Here is an 18,912-nt window from a genome sequence, read left to right as displayed (position 1 = left end):
TAATAGTAACTTCAAACATAATAATTCCTTAACCCTGTTTACTTTAATGCAAAATATATACATTTACACTTGGATCATATCAAATGCTATCTGCAAGCAAATCTTTTTTTATTATAAACCACTGGAAATAAATGAATTAAAAAAGTAAAATCCCTAATAGCCAGAAATGTACTTTTGGAATTCATAGGTTGGTACTAGGCTATTGGCCCTAGGGCCTATACAAGCCTAGCCATAACAATTCCCTGGCTATTTCTTCCCACAATATTTACTTCCCTGGACCCCTGTCTAGCAGGGCAACTGATGTGATCCCCGGGGTGAATTTCCTATCTCCCATCCAATCGTCAAGGTTCCTTTTGAAGAGGGCCAAAGAGGTGCTCTGCTTGACATGTATGGGCAATCTATTCCATAGTCTGGGAAGTCTCTGGGTCAGGAACTTATCCCTCCAGCATGTTTTGTTCATTGTGATGACAAAGTTTAGATCTCTGGAGCGTGTGGCTCTGAGGGAATAGGATTTCTTTAAGTGTATCATGTCCAACAGCTCTGGGTTTGACATTACCTTGTATGTTAAGCAGATATCACCTCTGAGTAGATGACATGTGACAGAGTATAGCTGTAGTTTTTTAGATGGTCAGCATAGGGCATCTGCTTTATGCCTGTGATTCTTTTAGTGAGGTATTTCTGTGGTCTTTCCAGTTGTTGCAGATGTCTTGAGAGGTACATACCAAATGGGAAGTTGTATTCTATAATGGGTCTAATGAGCGATGAGTACAGTGGGACAATGGCCTCCTTTTTTCTGGATAAAAAGCCCTTAGTGATGAGGTGTGCCACTTAGAAGGATTTCGTGACTGTTGTGGTGATGTGGTTACTGAAGGTGAGACCACTGTCCACCTGTGTCCCTAAGTCTCTTATCACACTTTCAGTGTTTAGTGTACTGCCACCTATGTGGTAATTCATGGGAATATGTTTTTTTTCCCAAAGGGGATAACTATACATTTCTTGGCATTGAGCTTTTGTTCATGGCTCTGGCACCAAGCATCTGTTTCTGTATGGCCCTTTTGTAGAATATCCACATCATTTGGGGATTCAATAATGGCTCCCGGTTTGCAGTCATCTATGAACTTTGTTAACTAGAGTCCCTTAGTGTTGGCCTGTACTTCAGAGAAGTAGATGCCAAACAAGAGTGGTCCTAGGACTGAACCCTAAGGTACTCCACTTGTCACTTGTCTAGAGCTGGATTTGGAGTCGGCTACTTTTACAGTGTGGGTTCAGTCAGTAAGCCAGTTGGCAACCTATAGAGTGATGTAGGGATTACTGCCCAGCTTAGTAAACCTATCTATAATTCCAGAGTGGAGGATGGTGTCTAAGGCCTTGGCGAGGTCCAGATAGGCTGTGTGGACTGCCTTACCCTCGTACATAGCTCTGGAGACTGATTCGAAGAAGTCAATCAAGTTCAGGAGATGAGATTGGCCCTTCACAAACCCAAGCTGGGTGGGGTCAAGTGTTTGAAGGTTGCCAATATCTTTGTTTATAAGTTCCATGATAATACATTCCATGGCCTTGCAGATCAGGGTTGTCAGACTAATGGGGCAGTTGTTCCCACGATCCAAGGTGGAGTCCCCTTGTGGAGTGGGATAACTGTAGCACAATGCCTGAGGTGAGGCTATGATTAAACATGACACTTAGGTGAGGTGCCATTTCATTTTGTAGTTCATGTAGTACACAGCTCAGGATGTCATCTGGTCCCATGGATGCTGTATTCTTAGCTTTGGAGAGTGAGTTTTTTTACCTGTGTGGCCATTACCTGAATTTGGTAATCTTTTGATATTGAGATGGGCCCTTTAGGAGGTGAGAAGGAGTTGAGGTTGGCACTGAATCGATCTGCCAGGAAATTGGCAATATCCTTGGGATCAGTATATTTAATGCCATTCTGTTATAGCTCAGATCAGATCTGAGCATTGCCATTTACATTCTTGACATAGCTATAGAATGCCTTGTGGTTGTCTTTAGAATCTTTGTCAATTATATTTTCGTAACTAGCTTTGGAGGATTTTATGTGGGATCTCAGCTTCTTACTTAGGTTGGTAAGGGAGTTTTTTTGCATCCTGGGATTTTCGTCTTTTCTGAAACAGTTTCTTCCTTTTGTTGTAAAGTTTGTTTATTGCAGGGGACCACCAGATTGGCTTCCTTTTTTTGGAGGAGAGCGTCTTGGTTCTATTTGGGATGGCACGATTCATGTACGAGTGGATGTGCTCTTACAGTGCCTTAGTGTAGGATTCAGCAGTCAAACTTTCAGTTCCCATCTGTATGGGTGTCATGACGTTCATCACTTCTGACTTGAGTAGCATGAAGTTGGCTTTGGAGAAGTTTTTTATGGAGACTTCCTTAATGGGGGGTGGGGGAGGGATGTGGATGTCAAGGGTGATTAGTTTATGGTCAGACCTGACCAACAAGGGTGTGACCATAGGTGTAGAGCATCAATTTCTCATGTTGGTAATGACCAAGTCTAGGATATTGGAACCCCTGGTGGGACTATGGACTAGTTGATCCAGGGCATTGGAATTTATGAATTCCAAGAACCGTTGGGCAAAGGTGTTGGTACATGAGTAGTTTTCACAGTTAATGGCAGAGTAGTTGAAATCACCCAGTTTTACGGTATTTGGTTGTGTCTTAATATTTTCCAGTATGTTTAGAAAGGTGAAGTGAGAATCTTGGGGCATAGTGGGGAATCTGTAGCAAGCTACAATTTGGATTTCAATCTTATGTAGTGTTAGTTGCACCTGGAGAATTTCAGATGCATTGTGCTGGGCAACTAGCCTGGTGGTGCGAATATCCTTGGTGAATATGGACACTCCTCTACCTTTAGTGTTTCAGTCCTAGATTGGTGGCCGAAAAGTCTGGTATGAGTTGTAGCCTGGTATTGCAGGGGTGCTGTCTGGAGCCTTGAACCAGGTCTCAGTTACTGCATAGATATCGATGTTCTCCATTTTTAGGAGTGCCTCGAGAGAGTGCATTTTGAGGTTTAGACTTCTAGCATTGAGTAGCATTACCTTCAGATTTTGCATGCTTGTACCTGTTATGGTGGTGGTTTTGTCCTTTGAACCTTGCCTAAAAAAGGCACTATAGGGGTGGCAAGAGCCTTAGCCAGTAACCTGAATCCCAGGGGCGACAGGTGCAGACCATCTCTGGCAAAGCATCGTGGTCTGTCGATCATGTCATCCCAGGCAGACAGATACTGGATCCCCTTTGAATGACACCAGAAGCTTAGCCAATTGTTGAAGTTAATCATTTTGCCCTTATACTATGGTATCATTCTGGGAGAAGGTAGGATGCTACTCAGGGCTAGGGTCATACCTGTCTGGGCCACATGATCCGAGAGCTCTTCCATGTCTCTTTACACGTAGTCCAGGGAGGTACGTCTCAAGTCATTTACTCCAACATGGACAATGACAGAGTCATAATTGAACTTGTTGTGGAGTGACGAGTACATGCGTTATATCCTGGCACCCGACAGGCAGCTGACTATAATTTTCTCCTTGTTCAGCCTGGTGAGTGGAACATCAGTGTGCATGACTATAGAGTCACCTATGACTAAAGTATCAGGTACGTTGCCTTGCCTTAGGGGCTGTTGTTGGGTGGCACACAGGTGTTGAGAGCTATGTAACACTTTAGTTGTGATTGGTCTTTGTTTGTGTTTCAGCTTCGGAGGTTCTTGTTGCTTGGGCAGGTTACTGTTAAGGGTCTCCACATATGAGGGTTTAATGTTGCTATGTGAGGGTGTTGGTGGTATGGGTTTAGAAGGGCTATGTGTTGCTTGAGGTGTAGTGTGGGTATTAACCTTCTCCTCTTGATTGTCTAGCATAATCTTGGGTGGTGTGAGCTTTGCTTCCAGTCTGGCTATGTAAGTGCATCTCTTTGCAGGTTGTAGTGTTGGGTGGTAGGAGGAGAGGGTTGTCTGTGTACATGAGGCAATTGCTGCATTGCCCCAGTATGCCCAGATTCACCAGGTGGACAGAAGAAATCACTTGAAGCTAACCCTTGGGCATGCCTGGTTTGGTGCTTATTTTTTGTAAAGTACAAGAGCTGTTTTCCCTTACCTTAGCAAGGTACTCTGCAGTTATAGGCTGTTTAGTGCCTACGATTAATTTCTCCTTATTAATAAGGAGAGTTGAGCACTTGTATCAGTTTAAGGCTTCCTAGTGCTTTCCAGCAGGTATTAGAGCAAGTGCTAGTCACAGACATGCTTAAACGGAAGATAAAAAAAATGGTTTATCCTAAACACTGCAGTGTGCACTAGAGGAGTTAGATGCGAAAGTAGGTAACAAGTTTTACCTGTCTAAAAAGTTAAGTTTTAGTGGAGAGTCACTATTTTTAAAACAGAAAGATATATTGAAAGGGGATGGTCGCTTTTGTATTCTGGTACTATGGAATACAATAGGATGGCCAATAAATTTAAATAGTTGAAGGGGAGTGATTTCACAAAATGATAATTTTGCGCTTACTCAAACAAGCCAGTAAAAGCAGAGAGGAAATTAGATATATGGTCAAATTAACATAAGGGGAAGACAACTAGAAAGACAGTGGCATTTAAAAACACTACAGTAGCCAGTATCCTGGCAGAAACCCTGGGGTGACTTGTTTAATACAATCAATTACACAAAGATGGGCCATTCTTATTCAGAAAGGAGCAGACAGATTGGATAGCCCAACCAGTACACTTTGTAAATTGAGCATATACCAAAAGAAAAAATGGCAACCACTAAACTTCGAGTCAGCGACCAGACTTTTCTATTTAAATATGCTACAGGAAGACAGTGTTAAACAGAATATCAGGTACATTCTCACAAATAAAGACACAGAAACATATATGATTTTCCTTCTTTTTTTGCACTGTCCCTCCATAAAACTCTGTAGATTCTGCTACTGCTCAACTGTTCAGATCCTCTCAGAATGTCCAGATTTTTGCCTCATAGTCTTACTGTCTTCACATAAGACAGCAACGAAGATTCTCTTTTTTTACATTTCTATTCTTTAAAAAAATAACAAAGGACATTGTCTTTTCCCCAGTGCTTGTGTTCAACAGCACTAATGTACCTAGCAAGCATGGCAACATAAGTCCCATACACATTAGCAGGACATCAGAAAATGCAGAAGAATTAGGAAACAATGCAGAAGAACACTACAGCACCATTATACAAAGACATTATTTCAGAAATGTAAGCAATTTCTTTCTTAAATAATGGCATTGTATATAATACCAATAACCCACTCTTCGGTGTGAATATAGCAGAATTTACCGATGGCGGGCTTTGTTTAATCACTTGGACTTCGGTGTCATGATCAAGCCATGCCAACTGTGGGTAAATCCTGTCATTCGCACATCCACTTGTTGGTTATTGCCATATTGTATAAACATTAGTGCAGAACTATACCATGTGGATATAATCAGCATGTTTATCTCCAGCAGCTGTCAGGGTAGCAGGTATTTTTATGTTTAAGCTGGAAAGGGGTAAGTTGTTACGTATGGATACGTTTTTGCAGTATGAACCAAGATAACTCTGGGATCCTACTCTCACTAATTGTCAGTAAACATTTTGATCACTGACAATCAGCGATATGATTATAGTGCTTTGAACATTTAGTTCTGAGTTGGTGCAATACACTATCTTTTTGGGTATCACATGCTCATACTGTTTTTTTCAGTCATAGTTCAATACGCAGGAATCTGTCATGCTTACTGACATGTTTCTAGTAATGTAACAACAGGATAATCCAAAATCAGTCACAGTCGCCAAGATATGCACTGAACACAAGGGCACGCAAGAAATAACTTAGTACAAAATTTATTGACTTCGACAACAATACTGGTTGAGCGCTTTCATCTACTGATAGTAGATTTCATCAGAACCAACATTAACAGCCACCACTCACTTTTTATATGGCTTTAAACCAATCACAAACTTAAAACATTTTCTATCCTGTGTATACTAATTAACCATTTAAAGTGCTCAGTGCATTGATTCCAGAACGACTACCTATCTAATTTAACTTTAATAGCTTATACTAACACCTTGAAATTTTAACCTATTCAAAATATCTTATTTAATAAACAATGCCTAACTTTTATTAATTTACTAATAAAACAGACTTTAAAATATGTATATTTTCCTTAAAAAACACATTTAAAAAAACACAATTAAAAAACTCATTTAAAAGATGCATAAAGAGGTATTGCCCATCCTAATGTACTTCATACATGATCCCCTTGTAATCATAACATAATTCTACTATAAACTATTGTCGTTTGATGTTCTTACTACTATACACTCACCTATTATTCTCTAATATTGGCTTAATAGAGATGGTATCATTAAGTCCAGGATATTCAGACGCATTAAGTTTAATTTGCCATCTTGTCTCCCTCTCTCAATAATAATTTTATATTCCCTCCCCTAGGGTTAGGCTTAATACATTCCAATATCCCAAAGTTAAAAGTATTACATACCCTATTTCCATTCAGATGTCTCCAAAGGGCATTTTTTGTATCCTCCCTTTTTATCTTATAATAATGCTCATACATTCTGTTTCTCAGACATCTAACTGTCATCCCCACATAATAACAAGGACATTTAAGGTAAACCACATGGGGAGTCCTACAGTTACCTTTTCTGAATTTTATTTTTGTATTGTGAACATCTTGAATGTGGTACTGACATAATATATTTACACTGATTACAACTTCCACATCTAGTGGTACGTGTATCCTGCTGTACATATTTGGAATTACTTTTCTTCCCTAGTCTCATCTTGAGATTGTTCCCATTCCTATATACAAATTTGGATCCATCCCCCACTACCTTATATACACTCTCCTCAGTTTTTAAGATATTCCAATTATTCTGTATTAATTTTTTGATGCCAAATGCTTCCGGAGCATATTGTACTATACAAGTTCTGGTATATTCATTCATTTCCGAGGATCTTTTTCGTCCATTGATAACCCCATTCACTTCTCCTAGTATGGGCTTGTATTTTTTCCCCCATTCTTTCTTTACATATTCCATAATATCCAGAATCATCTCCTTAGGATATCCCCTAACTTCAAACATTTTACCTATATTGTCCATCTCCAATAACATATCCAAATACTGTGATGTCATTCTTGCCACTCTTATACATTGCCCTTTTACTATGCTCCTTTTCTGGTGTATGGGGTGACAGCTGGTGAACTCTAAATAATCATTACTAAAGGTTTCTTTCCTATATATGTTAGATTTAAATAGACCATTCTCTATAGTAACTTTGGTGTCTAAAAATGATATACTATTCATATTCATACTAAATGTGAACCTTAAATATTCACATCTAGTGTTAAGATAATTTATAAATTCTTTGATGCTATCCACACCAAGAATGCATCATCCAAAAATCTTAGATAGCATACAATATGTTCCTTCCATTTACTTTCTAAGATATATTTACTCTCCCAATCTAGAAGGAACAAATTTGCAAACATGGGGGCACAAGCTGCCCCCATTGCTACTCCTTTATTTTGCCTGTAATATTCTCCTTGGAAAATTATGTAATTATGTGACAAAACTATTTCCATAAATTCCAAAATTAACATTATTTTCTCCCATTCCAAGTCACTATATTTCTGTATACTATGTTGAAATCTAGTTAATCCTTCTTCCAGAGGAATACTGGAAAATAGATCAACAACATCTATAGTCACTAGTAAACTATCATTGTTGATATATCCATTACTTAACCTTCCTAGGAAATCCCGGGAATCTTTCACAATATGACTGACCTTGTTGTATACAGGTTTTAACCATCTGTCCACTACTTTACCAAACGGAAAAGTTTTGGATTTGCTACCCGAGATGATGGGTCGGAAAGGGGGATCAGCTAAATCTTTATGCACTTTTGGAATTCCTACTATAGTGCTAACAATGGGAGAATCCTCCTTTAGAAATTTATACAAATTTGTACTAATTCTTTTATCTAATAACATTTCTTCTAATATTAAGTCCACTTTGTGATGTCCGATGTTGACTTCATTGATGGATGTCACCTCATAATTACCTGAATTGAATAGTATACTATTGATTTTATTATTGTATTCATCAGCATCATACATAACTACCCCCCTCTCCCTTATCGGGTTTCATTATTCTTATATTATTGCTGGCCTGTATTTGTCTAAGCGATTCATATTCTTTGAAATGTAGATTATAATGATGTTTTGTTCCTTTGTTCATATATTCATATAACTCCTTAATAACAACCTTTTCAAATATGGCCAAAGTACTGTTCATGGGGGGGGGGGGTAAATGTGCTTCTCTTCTTGAATTCATCCATCTCACCCACATTATTCCCCTTAAAATATATAGCTAGGTTAAGCTTCCTTAAATATTTTTTAAAATCTATGATGTGATCTACTATATTACCATTGTCATTGGGAACATATTTCATTCCTTTAGATAAAAGTTTGAAAAAAATCTTTACTTAATTCTGTCTGTGTGTAATTATAAATACTAAAATTTCCCAAACTATAGTGCACATCACTATGTTTTATAATTTTATCACTTCTTCCTAACTGTTCATTTCCTTGTAATTCCTTGTCCTTCCCCAATTGTTTCCTTGCCACCTGTCGTGTCTTCTGTTCCACTCGTTGTGGTAGTTTCCCCACTTTTTGTTTCCCCCTAAAAAATCTTTTGAATAGCCATCCCTTCCATTTCTTTCACTGTAGTGTCTATCAAACCTTTCTTCATGCTCACCATTAGTCATTTCGGTCCTCATAACATTATTAACATTTCCCGTATTGGTACCTAATTTGTATGCTTCACCCCTTTCATACTGTTGTATATCCCTCCTCAATTTTTTACATTTCCGGTCATACTGTTTATTAATTTGATTTTCTACCCAGGTAATTAAAACACATTCCAAATTCATCAAATAACAAATCACTAGTAATCATTTGATCCAGCTGTTCAATTTCAGACAAAAGACCACAAATCTTTCTATCATTACATGATATTATACATTTCATAAATGTAAAACCAAAATCATTGAACATTTTAGTATATTCTTTTACATTCTCATCATCCATTTTAATTCCCATCGGCCATTTATAAAACCTTAGGCCCATAGGAACAATATTAGAGTCCAAGCATTAATTTAAATATGTATTGTCCAATTGGACACTTTTTAAAACTTTTAGTTTCTTGCCAAACTCGTAAATATAGTCCTTCAATGTCTTATTTTCCTCTTTATGATTATCATTCTCTTCACATTCACTTTCTTTTTCTTTATTTCCATTAAAGTCAAAACCGGTTGCTAAAAAATTACTGATGTTATATCTTTTTTGTCTGTCATTATATATCGGCTTAGAGTTAGTATGTACAGTACCTTTTAGTGTTGATTGTCCTACCATAGTGTAGGTTCTCTTAGGTGTAGTCCGTTTGGGTCTCGCTCCTGATATATTGAAGTCGACCTCCGATCCCTCTCCATATTCTGAATTACCTTTGATTACACTCCTACTCCCTTTGGATCCATAAGAGGCTCGTTCTACTTCTGGTGTTCCTTCACCCTGACCGTTACACACGGAGCTAGTTTCTAGTAATAATAGTTTTAATCTACAAATATTGCTACCAGTTTGTGTATGATTTGGGGAAGGTCTTACAAACTTTAGCAAAAGTTAAAATGTCATATGTGGGTAGTTTTAGCAAATCTTTACTTACAGAATGCCCTCCTTGATCCAGCCAACCCACCACAGAGGCTTTTAATCAAGCCTTACTAAGTTATTTTCCTGACACAGGAAAATGTTGAACGTTTCTGTTGCGACTTGGTACAGAGCCACCTTTTAGTTTCAGACCAGTAGTCAAGACTATCTGGATCACAGATCTTGTGCAGCAAATATTTTTTTTTTTCTAGTGCTGGTTGTTTCTAAACCATTTAGATACTATTATGTTGTCAACCAGATTGGTAATACCAAACTATAACCAAGACTCCATATGCAAAAAGGTCCTAAAGCTCAAAACCTCCTTCCTTCTTAGTTAACATCCGTAATCAGCAGATTACTCATGGAAATGTGCTCTGTCATAAAAAAATAAATAAATAAGTTAAAATAAAATAAAAAATTCGACCAGGATTGAATCCTCTTCAGGAATTGGTAAAACATAATATTTCGTAAATGCCTGATAAGGAAAAGTATTTTAAGTGGTAGAAACATTTTGACTGCTGTATTTTGCTAAAGAAGAATAAGAATTGTGTGACTATTCTAGTGAGAGTATATTTTAAGTACTACAGACAAAACTGTGCATTAATATCTGCCATGTCCACATGTGGGGACACCATATATACTCCAAGATACACATACTGCTAAAGCAACTATATTTCCCTACTGGATTCCACTGTAACATCTGTAAAGCATGAGGGCTCCAGAAGAATATTATGGGTTTTTGTTCATTGATTTGCAGACTTGTGAACTTGGCTAAATGTTTTAGGTACTCAGGTATGGGGCTGAAATTACTGACAGGATTACATATGCAGATTACACAGTCTTCTGTTGTGAAAGTGATATTAAGTCCTTGCCCGAAAATGTTACTGTCATTATTTTTTTAAACAAGTTTCTGTCCAAGACAAACACTGCAAAAACAAAAAGTAGCAGGGATGAGTCACCCTTGCTTTATGTCACAACAGATAGCAAAAGGTTTAGATAGCATGGAGTAAACTTGTGCTGATTGGTTGCTGTCCTGTACAACAATTTACACCAGTCTATAAATTCTGATAAAACACTGAGCTGAACAGTACAAACCAAATATACTCCCACTGGATATATTCAAAAGCTGTAGAGAAGCCTACCAATATTATCACTGCTTCCAATTGAGTTTTGGGCAGGTTGCTTATACATTTAACCATAATCTAACAAAATCTGAACTACCTGCCCACCGTTATGAAAATCTAATTAATTTTTGACAGTAATAAATGCATGTGCACTCTCTAAGTGATTAGCTTATATCTTTGCAGATGTTTTGAGACCCATTTGTAGTCGTGATTTTGGTCAGTAGTTTCTATGATCAGTGGTGTCCTTCTGGTGTTTTAGGAACATGAGGACTCTTCCATTGAGCATCTCTGCTGAGAATCTCTGCTGATGTGTGGATTCTCTAAACAATTGTAGCAGTGGTGAGGCTAATTCAACTTTAAAATATTTCTAAAACACTGCAGTAAGTCTGTCTTCACCTGGTGGTTTCCCTGATAAAAGTGAGCCAGTGGTATATAGTATATCACTTATGGGAACTGGCCTGCACACCTTATTTGCTTTGTGCTGGGTTAATTTGGGATAGGCTACATTTGTAAAGATCTTTTTTAAAATTGCTGTTTCTATCCCATTGATGTTGAGCTGTGTATCAATAGGTTTTCATAAGGACCTGATTAATCTCACAGGGGTCTGTGATAAGTCTACCTGCTTTTTTTAATATTAATTTCATGTTTCCAGACCTGGCAGTTGTGTGCAAGTAACATGAGTGGCACAATTCCCTTAGCCTAATGAAATTGTTTAACTTTATCTCATTTAGTTTGAATTTCTGCATGTAATAGCAGTTGATAATTCTTTTTCAACTTAATTAATTCATTAAAATGTAACTTATTCGGTTCTTAGAATGGTTTAAATTCAAATTATTTTTGTGCAGTAATTATTTGCCACTCTTGCTTCTCTGCATTAACTTTAGTTCATTGGCCTGATTCATATTCTTTAATTATTTCAATATCATGGATTTTTAAATGCATCCAGCTTTCCATATTGTACTCCTTACTATAAACCCATTTTCCCAGAACTCCTTAATCTAATTGCTCATCATACTCAAGAGTTATTTATTTTATTACTAAAGGGGGATATAATCTCCACTGACTATGGAGGCTATGCTGCACATCAGTGGATAGTAGTAAGCTTGTCAATGCATGATCTGCCAATCCTTTTGGTTTCATTGATATTTCCTTAACTCTCGCTGATCATGCTGTATTAATCAGCCACAAATCAAGTTGGCTAGTGGCTCCCCCAGGCCCCAGATGTGTGTAGTCATTAACCACAGACCGGTGTGTCATCCAAATATCAATTAAGTCCAGGTCATGTAACATGGCGTTTAGTTACTCCATTACTTTAGGCAAGCAGCCTTGTCCTAATGGAGACTTGTCCCAGTCCCCTTCAAGTAAAACACATCACACCGAATGACATTTGGCAACCTTTATTAAACTTCCATAACATGGCTTTGATAACCAATATTATTAATTATTACTGAACATAGTACAGATGATTTTAATCACAGCATAGCCATCCCTGTAATGTTAATTAGGACAGCATGACTTTACTCATCCTGACCTAGTAAGCATCATCCATACCTCTACTCACTTACTTTACTTAGGAAGCAGCATCCAACAAATCACTTCCTATACCATTTATTGAATTCTGCATCCCACCAAGTCCTTTACTTATGAAGCAGCATCCAGCAACTCACTTCATATACCATTTACTGAATCACCCCTCCAACCAATTAAGCAGCTTCCTTACCTCCACCCACTTATATTCACCACTTATTGCCTCCAACTGTTCACTTTCCTTTCCCAATTTATTGAAGTGAAAACTCAAACACCACAAGGGGAACAGAAGAGGGCAAGCCTTTCCCTCTTCTCTGCCCACTCTTTCCTACCAGAATGTCAACAACCTAACCACCCATAAAAGAGAAGGGAGGGTTCAACCAAACATCATTCGGCATACCCATCTTCTAAAAAAATCATGCGGGATCCCTATCAGCAACCCCAGAAGCCCAGCCTTATCAGCACCAAAAGTCACCACTTGATTAACAGTTAAACCAATGATCCTTTTCCAATACTAACATAACCATATCTTTGCTTACTTCTATTAACTAAGTTCTCACTCATTCCAGCTACCAATGTTACCTTAAAATGAGCCCTAAGACTCCAAAAACATTAACCCAATGCCATGTGAAACCATGCAAGGACAATTGCCTACCATCCCTGACAACAGCTGTACATAATAAAGTCCAAAAGCAATCCTGCCATCCCTCCAAGTGTCCAATACAAGCATAGCACCTAATAAACATCCTCGCCTTTGCTGACCCTCAAAACATTTTCGGAATGACTAACTACAGCCCTAACAAATGACACAGAAACTGTAACCCCTTGAACACCATATCCCAAGACCAATCCCCACACAAAACCCATCTTTACAATAGTCAAAGTCTGTCCATCTTCCTTCTCAACCTACCTTGACTCTTCAAACAAATGACCAATAATCAACTTCAATTAACCCTGTCATTCATTACTGAAGTGCTAGCAGCCTCCTCCTGACCAACTGAACTGCCTTACCTTCCTCCTAAGCCTGTCAAATAACAATCTTTCCATCAAATTCTTCCTACAACTGCTGTAACTAACACCTAATTAAGCTAGCCTCACCCTTGGAGTTCTCTTTTAAAGCTCTCTTTTCAATGTATCACCTTCACATCCAATAACAAAACACTAGACATCTGCTAGAAGATCAAAAACCATGCCCTGCTTAATCCCCATAACTTCAGCCTAGCCACTGGAGCATGTACTGCCTACCTATCCCCCTACACTCACATTCCTGCATCACCCATCAAGCCTTCCTATTCTAAATGTTGCACATGACACATAACCTCCTATCACTCCAAGGAAAGGAATGTGAGTGTGCTGCCTACCTATCCCCTACACTCACATTCCTGCATTACCCATCAAACCTTCCTATTCTAAACGTTGCACATGACAGACGACCTCCTATCAGTCCAAGGAAAGGAATAGCAAATAAACTATACCTCTCCATTCCTAATCCGTCATAGCTCCCATCACTACTGCCTTTTATAAGAAACAAGTAATCATAACTAATATCCCCACACTCCTTGCTTCATTAAAATCCTTAAGAAACCCCCCTCATCTTATCCATGTAACAAACTAACCTACACAATTCAGGATGCTGTAAACTCAAATTAACGTGAAATGTGCCAAAATGCCCACAATGGTAAAACAGTACCCCAGTTTTTAAACCCTTCCCCAAATGACCTGAGTAAATTGGCTGACAGGCAACTTTAGTAACCCAAGCCTAAATGGCCTTAATCCTTAGATAGCCCTTGGCCTTCCCCTCAAAGCTTACTTCCTATGTGTTACTTTTATCTCAGGTAAAGAACTAAAACGTGGCCTGCTTGTGCAAGAAACACCAAACAGTGCGTTGCTTAAGACTTCTAACCCCTGCGTAGCCTCGAGGCACACAGTTCCTCACCTATCCCCAAAGCACCTGCAGACTTCGTCAACCCTATCTACTCTTAGCAGTCATACATATACTGAACCACCTCTTATAATCCCAATGTACAAGTCAAATGGTGCACATGGTGCTCAATGTACCCATGGTGCTCACAAACAAGCACCTCATTGGCCATCTTCAAATAATTCAAATGACTGGATGGGTAGCTGTAAATATACCCCATAGGTTCCACCCCTGTCCCTCAGACAAGGGCAACAGGTGCTGCATGTAGAAATAAGAGTTGAATTGGCTAGGTTGCTGTACTACCTTGTAAGAGCCTTAGAGCCATTAGCCTAGTAACTACCTATGCCTATGATTGTTGCATGTCCACCCCACCTGTGGGAACCCCATACACCCCCCTAAAATTCCCCAACCCTGCTTTACCTAGCCCCACCATACTCCCTCATCACATGTCCACACACTACCTCAAACCACACCAATTCTGCCATGCATTAATGAACACCAAATAAATTAAGATTACCTGTGATCTCATTGTGCACAACTCCAGTAACCAGAGCACCCCTCCATCAGAATCAATTACCTTTAACTCCTTCTTGCAGGCCAGTGACTTTTGCTCACTATGCGCTCTCCCACTTCACCTTTAGAACCCACTTCCTGCAGATCATTGACTGATGTCCACTCTGGTCTTCCCCACCTGCAAAAGTAAAGGAAAATTGTAAATTCTCAGCACATACATATACAAAAGTTCCTAAATCCAACCTTAACTGGGACGACCCTGTTCCTCAACTGCACCACCACTACACTGGCCTTCAAGCCCCATCCCCAAAAGAGTGCCATCTTAGTAGCTTCATCTCAGTGCTGCTTATACTGAAATCATCTGTAACGAAATGAACAGCAGGACCAAGGACTAAATACCAGAAGAACCATCTCACTGCTTCATACATACTTAACATGTTATGTCGATGAAATCCCCATTTGCATTGGCATGGCCAGAAATCAAAATTCTACCTTGAAAGCCAACATGGGCCAATATCTGGACATTATGTGAAAATCTGTACCAAGATATTGTACAAGAAGCCAGGCCCTCCACTTCCCCAAACACTCCTATCCCCAATTCAATATAGCATTTCCATCCTATATGTGTGCTCATTTCTCGTCCTTCTGAGCTCCAGTGTTCAATACTCCTGTACAAGCCAATGACAATGATGAACAAAGGGACAACACAGGAGACATTTAACACCCATATTGGAATATCACTTAAAACATGGACAGGCATACATGCATCAAAAGAAACCATATGAACATGTTCCCAGCTGCAAATAGTATACATCAGGTATACTCTTCCTTGCAATTATTGTCTCTCTGACAATATATAATTTGAGGTTTAAGGAACAGCAAAACTAAACACTCCGCTCCTAAGTGAGAGACAATTTTAGCAGTTACCTCAAGCCACATAAACAGTGCAAAGCAACAGGTATCATGTCCGGATTCATTTCTGAAAGTATGAAGCACAATGCAATGCTTACAGTACAATTTACTTCTGCAAGTTGAATAAAACCAAATTTTGAACCCACGTGTGTTTTCCGTGAGCTAGGAAGCACAGAACTATACTTGAAATAACCACCAACCATTTTCCTAACAATAAATCCATCAGCTGTCATTGGTTCAATGCTCAGGTACTTGCTTCCCTCTCTAATGAAGGAAGTTACTGTCATTATTGTAATATATGTAATTCACCGCTGTTCACCCAAAACTCACCAGTTTTGATGATAGTGACATGCAATAATTCCACTGCATGACACAACCCCCACAAACCCCTGCCATAACTCTCAACAGAATCTGGGACCACTCTAGCAATAATCAGGAACACATGAGTTGTGGCTCCGCAATTAACTCAAGACATATACAGAATATAAGCAACCTCCCACATGTGAATAAGGTAGTTTTATGAAGGAGTCTTTAATTGTGTTATGTGTGTAATTCAGTCACAATTTTTTTTATTTGTTATTAAGAAAAGTTAAGTGGGACTGATCTAATATGTAGTCAAATTGTGGGTAGTTGAGAGGTATGCCCTGCACTACCCTGCTCCCCACAGCCGTACTGCTACTCTGCACATGCACAATAAATGGCCAGTATGTGGTTTGCCTAATAGCCAGTGAAAACAATCTTATCAAAAGGCTAGTCTGTCATTTTTCCCCACAACTACACTTTACCTTCTCCATTTCCTCAACATTTTTTTAATTATTATTATTTTTTTGTTTATGCCAAGGAGGAGATGAAGCCATCAATAAGCGGGGTACAAAGGCCCAAAATGGGGACACTTTAAATATTGGCCTTACAAACTTAGAAATTAATAGAATAACAGATATTGCATTAACATGAATGTACTGAAAGGTATAAAGTCCGAAAATCATTGACTGACACCATTTTCTAACTTTAACCCTCGATGATTTGTCGAAAACCACAACTTTATGAGGAACACACCAAATATGGGACAAAATCCAAACATTCTGCAGAGATCTATACAGTTGCAGACTGGTATTCATTGGACACTCCCCCTTAAGCTGTTCCTCCCATCTGAGAGTAGAAGCTTGTCAACACAAATGCCTGCCAACTGGGAGGACAAGGGTGCAAAATGCAGAAAATACATATTCTACCTATAACTTCGTAAGGAGCAGTAAAAGCGTTTAAGCTTCCTTCATCCCTAGTCGCGCTATGCACATGCACGACCAATGGCAATAAGTTGTGGGCATCTCACAGCCCCAGAAATCTGCTTCTGCTAACTAAAATATGATGAGCAAAATAAACAAATAAATTCTGCCCATAAACTATGTAAGTAGTGAATAATGCACTAAAAGAGAAAAATGAACCATCAAATAAAACATATTTAATGTCCTACAACCTCCACTGACTTTCCACTAATGGTTCGCCAAGTGAAATGGTCATACTGCCATCAATGGATGAAAACCACTGCTTGCCCTCACAAGAGATCCCTCTGTAAAGCCTGAAGCCAACAAAAGCAACCAAAAGCCACTATCACCATAAAGCCTCCAAACGCCATTAAGCTCTCATAACCTCTGAAGTTAAACAAGTAATACTGGTCAACCACCACACCTTACCAACCCAATATAACCATCACAGTCAGACATGTAATGGGGAAAAATATGTTTTACTCATCCAGTACCACAGGCTTCCTTAATACCCAAGGCCTACCTGTCTTCCAAACTAACTACAGGTCGTCTTAGCAAGTTCACGCCAAAATGTGATTTCTTACCCAGCTGGTCTTGCCTAAGTCCCTTAAGCCCCTCCCCACCCTTACCTCATTTCCTCCCAATCAGCCCCCCTTCCATTTAAACCTTTCATCCCCACACCCTCTTACCTCTCACTAATATATCTGTCTAACCTCCTACTGAAGATGTCCCTGGACAAATTGGTTTGTTGCCAAACCTCACTTATCTACCAGTGGGTCTGTAACTATGCGGAAGTCACCACCTATCAGAAATGCATTACTGTTAGAGGTATTGGCTGTTATTTTCTCCCTAAGCTGACTAAATGGGTCAATGTCATCTTTGGTGGGACCATATAAGCTGGCGAGTAGAACTTCATTCCCTCCCCTTGGTTAAGACAAAACCATCCATCTCCCTAAATGATCACTATACCGTTTAGACATAGACCACCCCAGTGATTATTTGAACAGCATTACAACCCCTCTTTTTGTGGATGAAGCAGACAATGCATACTGAGTTCTGGGCCATTTAGCAAAAATGTTGATGCTTGTTTTTGGTTTATCTTTGTCTTCTGTAGCAAACCAAACTGCAGGTTCTGCCTAACCTGATGCTGTATCACTGCTTTGGTTTTCCATGGAGTGGACATATCCTTAACATTCAAGCTTGTTCACCTTATAGTATGAGATCACTGTATAGGATCATAAATTCATAAGAGATTACTAGGCTCTAGGCCCAGAGCTCATTTTAAGTCCAACCTTTTCCACCCAATGTGATGCCATGGAAGTGCTAGTCAATACCCCTTGTACAACTGCTTGTTATGGCTTTTCCTGGACTCTGTCCAGGGTAAGCTGCGGTAGTGCAGCGGTAGCATTGTCGACTCACAGCAAGAGGTTCTCCCGTTTGATTCTCAGCTGGAGCACCTTCTGTGTGGAGTCTGCATGTCCTCCCCACGGTCGAGTGGTGTTTGAAAGACATGCATGAATGGGCATGCCTTCGTTGAAGGTTGGGTGTCAGGCTGACACCTCAGCACCATAAAAAGTGACTGCCAATCATTAGCAGACCGGAGTTCCACTGTGGCGACCCCTAACTGGGAAAAGCCGAAAGAAAAACAACAACTGGACTCTGTCCAGGGCTCCATTGCTTTATGCATTAAGCTAGTTTACACAGATGCTTTAACATTCTGGAATTAGTTTGCTGTAGAGAGAAAGAGTGAGAGTTTTCCCTATAGACATGCGTTGTTAAAGGACAGGTGGGAGTGGACTTATTTGAAAAGGAAACATTGACAGAGGCAAAAGAAAAATGACTCACGTTGAAAACAGATTGAAACTGTGTTATTCAAGACTTACTTTAGAAAGTACTGATTCCAGGAAAATGTGGCAGGGCCCTTGACAG

This window comes from Protopterus annectens, chromosome 8.part1, assembly GCF_019279795.1.
Source record: "Protopterus annectens isolate FY-2018-M chromosome 8.part1, PAN1.0, whole genome shotgun sequence".
NCBI classification, from domain to species: domain Eukaryota; kingdom Metazoa; phylum Chordata; order Ceratodontiformes; family Protopteridae; genus Protopterus; species Protopterus annectens.
This window is presented reverse-complemented; position numbering follows the sequence as displayed.